We start from the raw sequence: 6,194 nt of genomic DNA on the forward strand, positions 1-6,194 counted from the left end.
TTTTGGTTTTGTTTTTTTTTTCCATTTTATTAAATACTAGTGGGGCGGGGGAGAACGTAGCATCATCCTTAATTTCGTCGTTGCCTTTAAAAATTCTGAACTAAGTATTCACCACTCAGCATCTCCCATCTCACCTCCGAAGTTCGTGCATTTCACACTTGTTATTTGAGGGCCTGCCATGTGCCAGGAACTGTTCAGGCGAGTTGCACAAAATTCCCTGCCCTCATGGATATTGAGTCCTAGTGGGGGAGACAAAGAGATACGTTAATATAATAAGCGGTATAGTGTGCTATAAAGTGATAACACAATATGCAAAAGTAGAGCAGGGTCAGGGGTTTGAGGGGTGCTGGTGTGGGTTGGGGGTGGTATGTAATTTTGGCAAAAAGAGGAGGTGAGGGAGTTAGTCATGCTGCACTTAGCGGTCAGAACTCTTTCCCAAATAAATAAAGACATCTCTATGTATACTTATAAATTGATTATTTTTAAAACAAAAATGAAGTCATGCCACATATATTGCCCTGTAGTTTGATTTTAAAATTCAATAGTACAGCGTCATGGATGTACAGAGAAACAGAAACCTTGCCTCCAGCATCCTTTTAGTTGTTTATGCTTTGAAGGGAATGGCACCCAAATCTCCCAGGCTGCATCTCCATTTCCTTCTCTCACTGAGAGACATAGTTGGCCCAGTTGGCATCTCCTCAACAGCCTCCCTTCAGATTCATTGTGGGGGTCAAGGAACTGTTTCCTGGTCCTCTCTCTATAGTCTCCTTCTTTGGTGTATTAGTTTCCTATTGCTCCTGTAGCAGATTAGCACAGATTTGGTGGTGCAGATCACAAATGTATTCTCGTATAGTTCTGGAGGTCAAAAGTCTTTGTCGGGACTAAAGTCATAGTGTCAGCAGGGCTGATTCCTTCTAGAGGCTCTGATGGAAGAATCTGTTTCTATGCTTTCTTCAGCTTCTGACGGCCACCTGTATTCTTAGCTTGTGGCCCCTTTCTCAAATTTCAAAGCACTTTACTCCAATCTCTGCTTTTGTCAGCACTTCACCGTCTCCTCTGGCTCTGACTCCTCCTGCATCCCTCTTATAAGGACCATTGTGTTATATCAGGCCTACCTGCATAAATCAGTATCATCTTCCATCTCAAGATCTTTAGCTTAATCAGACCTGCAAGGTCCCTTTTACCATTTAAGATATTCACAGTTTCCAGGGATTACAGCATGGACATATTTGGGGGCTGTTGATCAACCAACCATATTTAGAGAGGTCCAGTTTCTCTTTGAACTTATTCTCAGAACTTCTCTTCTGCTGTTTTTCTGGCGAATGCAAAGTCGCTTCCTTGGACATTTCCACTCAATCTTCTCTCCAGCGGAAAACCACAGAGTTCTTCCCGGATCCATTGATCTTATCATCCTCTCCTGGACCTCTACCCTTTCATGTCCTCACTTCCCTTTTCACCCAACTTAGAGACCATGGCATATCATTATGATCACTCCTCTGCATATACCATCAATTCTCTTGCCTTCATCTCATTGGGTTTCCTTATCCAAATAAAACACCAAAGCTGGTTGATTCTAACTCCCTGCCTACTCCATGTCTGCATCTGTGCAGCAAGTAAAGCTTGAAGAAAACGCGTAGCCCTGATGATTTGTGTCACTTTAAATGTATGACTGTTTGGTTTAAGTGGGCCCTAATGGTGCCCAGCCATCCATCTACATTTTCTTAGTCCACGCACTCTCCTAAATGACTATTTCACAGTTTCTCCTCTCTCTTCAAGCCTCCAACTCTTTCTTCCTTCTCACTCACAGCTAATGACTTTGTTTTCTATTCCTGGAGAAAAGAGAACTTCTGCACCCTTCCTCAAGCACATCTACCCACCTCTCTACATTTGAATCTATATACATTACTTTCTTTTCTGTGAACTAATGACCTTTGTTCCTATTTAGGGTAGCTCCTCCTTTTGCACTCACCAAAGTGCTGAACTTTTTTCTGTCCGTCTGGACAGGCTCAGATATTACTTACACAGCAAAAACTACTCTCAGATCCTGCAAAGGACATGCACATATTCTGAGTAAGGCCTAGAATTGGAGCCAGTACTATTTGGAATACTTAAGTCATACATTGTGCTTTCAGATAAAAATCAATTTGAAACATTAAAATGCATCATTTGTGGCTCTGACTCCCACTTTCCAAGAACCCAAGACCACAAGCCATTTGGATTCTTTTGCCTTCAATAGTCTGCAAATCAACTAAGGAGGCCCTTGTATTCTGAACTCTAACAGCATTTTATAGAAAACTAGAACAAAACAGAATTTTCCCGAAGTCACTCAACTTGTTATGGCAAACCCTGATAAGGCAAAATATTGCCTCTTGTCAGGGCAGTGCTTTTTTGTCCTAAATCTCCATCTGTGGGGATAAACCAGCCACAGGTCCATCCTAAATTTCTAGAGAGGGAGATATGGTCAGTGCTTTGCACTTCCAAAGTGCCAGGAGTTGTTTATGGGGATGAATTGAGGAGTTTCAGCAGGGGACAAAGACATTTACATTGTGTTTTATGTGATTCAGAATCCTGAAAAATTATCACAATTCCTCACTTTATACAGGATGGTGGTGGATAACAATCATAGATATTTATGCACCAAGCCACAGTGCCCACAAATTCAGGAAGCAAACACTCAGAACACTGAAAGGAGAAGTAGATGCCTCTACAATAATAGTGGGAGACTTCAATACACTCCTCTTGTCAATGGACAGAACATCCAGAGGATCAATAAGGAAACGGAGATGTTGAATTGTACAGACCTCTGCTTCCTGGGTATTTGATACTGGCAGGTCTTTTTCCAGACTCACCTCTATAGCTTTTGCACTACTTTCATTGTCTCATGCTGCTTTTGCCTGGGAGAAAAATTCTGGAAGTAGTGTCCCTGGAAAAAACCTTCCCAAGATGGTTTTGTCCAGTGAAAACAGGAACAGAAGACCATGAAAGGGACACAGACTGACTGCAAATTGCTCTGGGGAGGGCTCTGAAAGTTTCTCCAATGGAGCCTCGAGGCTGAGCTCTCCTGGGCTTCCCAGCAAACGCAGCTGCTCAGTCAGTTTCCCCCTGTAGCCCTAAGGAAGTGTAGTTTCTTTAATTCTCTACTGCTACTTCCCCTTTCCAGATAGGTTTCAAACAATAGCTTTCCTCAGAGCCAGATCTGCAGCCATTGAAATTCACGAATCAAAAGCCATGGTGAGCAATCAGCCATTGCAATCCTTGTTCTTGGGGAAGAGGATGTTTATGTCCATTTCTGTCATCAGCAGGTAGCCGGGTTCTGGATGCCATGGTTGCCTGCTGAGAGAATGGGGGATGGGCATCAGTGGAGAGAGAAGTTTGCAGTTCTTTACCATAGTTTATCAGCTGCTTCCTCCTGCTCTTCCTTACATGCTGTATAGTGTCTTCTGGCCTGTCATGTTTCAAAGTACTTATTTCAGACAATGCCTGCCTGCTTAATAGTTGTTTTGGTGGAAGGACTGTGTCCCAGAGCTCCGTACTACACTATCTTTCCCAGAAGTCTCCGAGGAAGATTTTGTAGACATTGAATTTACATTTAAATACAACTTTTGTTTTTTATATAATGGAATTTTCATAACTTATTAAATGAAATTTACTCTCAAATACCACATGTGCAATGTATTGATTATTAAATCTGTTTATATAGCTATATGTCCATGTGTCTAAGTGTAACCCATCATAAAAGTGCTTATCTGAGTTACAAATCCTTTAGTTGCTCTGAGGATTTATTGGCACATAAAGGGTAACTCATGGGTTTCTATAATAAGACTCCCTATAGAATATTTCCCCTGAACTTTGAGTTATTAATTGGAATACAATACTATTAAAAAAACTACTTCATTTCTGTTTGTGCAGTTTTAGCTTGGTGAGTTGAGGGATGGAGGCATTTATTTTGAAATATTAAAATATGTACACTTCTTGTTTAAAGTCTTAATAGAGACGTTAATTTTGTTATTACTAATTGCTTTTCTGGGACCTATTTGCATTACTTCTCTTATATTGTTATCTTGCATATTAACCTATAGCAACTTGATCTTTATTGAGTTGGCAGTACATTTAAAGCATTTGACATTCATGTTTTCATTTTATGGGAATGTGGTGGGCAGAATTCTAAGTTCAGCCAGAGAAAGAGAACCAGTAAGAGATATATACTAGGAGATTTATTGCAGAGTTGACTTAAATGAATGTGAGGGCTGGTGAGGCAAATCCAAAATCCAGAGGGCAGGCTGTCGGGAAGGGCATGCTGGAACTCTCCTGCATGAGCTGAACCTCCTGTCCACAGGCAGAATTTCTTCTTCTTTAGGGACACCTCAATTTTGTTCTTACAATTGATTGGGTCAGGTCACTCAGATTATATAGAATAATGTACCCTATTTAAAGTCAACCAATTATGAGTTTTTTTTTGTTTTTTTTTTTTTTGATATTTTTTATCTTCATTTTATTGAGATATATTCACATACCACGCAGTCATACAAAACAAATCGTACTTTCGATTGTTCACAGTACCATTACATAGTTGTACATTCATCACCAAAATCAATCCCTGACACCTTCATTAGCACACACACAAAAATAACAAGAATAATAACTAGAGTGAAAAAGAGCAATCGAAGTAAAAAAGAACACTGGGTACCTTTGTCTGTTTGTTTGTTTCCTTCCCCTATTTTTCTACTCATCCATCCATAAACTAGACAAACTGGAGTGTGGTCCTTATGGCTTTCCCAATCCCATTGTCACCCCTCATAAGCTACATTTTTATACAACTGTCTTCGAGATTCATGGGTTCTGGGTTGTAGTTTGATAGTTTCAGGTATCCACCACCAGCTACCCCAATTCTTTAGAACCTAAAAAGGGTTGTCTAAAGTGTGCGTAAGAGTGCCCACCAGAGTGACCTCTCGGCTCCTTTTGGATTCTCTCTGCCACTGAAGCTTATTTCATTTCCTTTCACATCCCCCTTTTGGTCAAGAAGATGTTCTCCGTCCCACGATGCCAGGTCTGCATTCCTCCCCGGGAGTCATATTCCATGTTGCCAGGGAGATTCACTCTCTTGGGTGTCTGATCCCACATAGCGGGGAGGGCAGTGATTTCACCTTTCAAGTTGGCTTAGCCAGAGAGAGAGGGCCACATCTGAGCAACAAAGAGGCATTCAGGAGGAGGCTCTTAGGCACAACCATAGGGAGGCCTAGCCTCTCCTTTGCAGCAACCGTCTTCCCAAGGGTAAAACCTATGGTAGAGGGCTCAACCCATCAAACCACCAGTCCCCTATGTCTGTGGTCATGTTAGCAACCATCGAGGTGGGGTAGGCCAATACCTCTGCATTCTCCACAGGCTCCTCAAGGGGGCACTACATCTTTTTTTCCTTGTTTTTCCAATTATGAGTTTTAATCACAGCTATGGAATATCTTCAGAGCAACACCTAGATCAGTATTCAATTGAACCACTGGATACTACAGCTGCTCCAGTTTGCTAATTCTGCCATTATGCAAAATACCAGAAATGGACTGGCTTTTATAAAGGAGGTTTATTTGTTTACAAAGTTACAGTCTTAAGGCCATAAGTGTACAAGCTAAGGCATCAACAATAGGGTACCTTCACAGAAGGACACCAATGGTGCCTGGAACACCTCTGTTGTCTGGGAAGACGTATGGCAGCCATCTTCTTCCTTTACTCTCATGTCATGTTCCAAAATGTCTTTCTCCAAGTATGTTTCTCTCTAGGAGTCTTTGAGTATTCTCATGGTTTCTCCGAGGCAAACTCTGGAGTAGCAAAGGTCTACATTCAATGGCTGTCTTCCAAATGTCTCTCTTGGCTGCAGCTAGCTTAAGCTTCTTCAGTCTGAGCTTCTATAAGGCTCTGGTAACTAATCAAGACCCATGCTGAATTGGTGGGTCCCACACCTCCATGGAAATAATCTAATTGAAGGTATTACCCACAGTTGGGTGGGTCACATCTCCATGGAAACAACCTAATCCAAAGATTCCAGCCTAATCAACACTGATATGTCTGCCACCACAAGATTGCATTAAAGGACATGGCATTTTGGGGGGCGTAATACATCCAAACCAGCACAATAGCCTAGGCATTTTGGTATAAAAATTGACCATCACAGTTCCCAAGGTCCCTTCCCCCACCCCCATGTA

The sequence above is a fragment of the Choloepus didactylus genome, chromosome 15 (assembly GCF_015220235.1).
Source record: "Choloepus didactylus isolate mChoDid1 chromosome 15, mChoDid1.pri, whole genome shotgun sequence".
NCBI classification, from domain to species: Eukaryota; Metazoa; Chordata; class Mammalia; order Pilosa; family Megalonychidae; genus Choloepus; species Choloepus didactylus.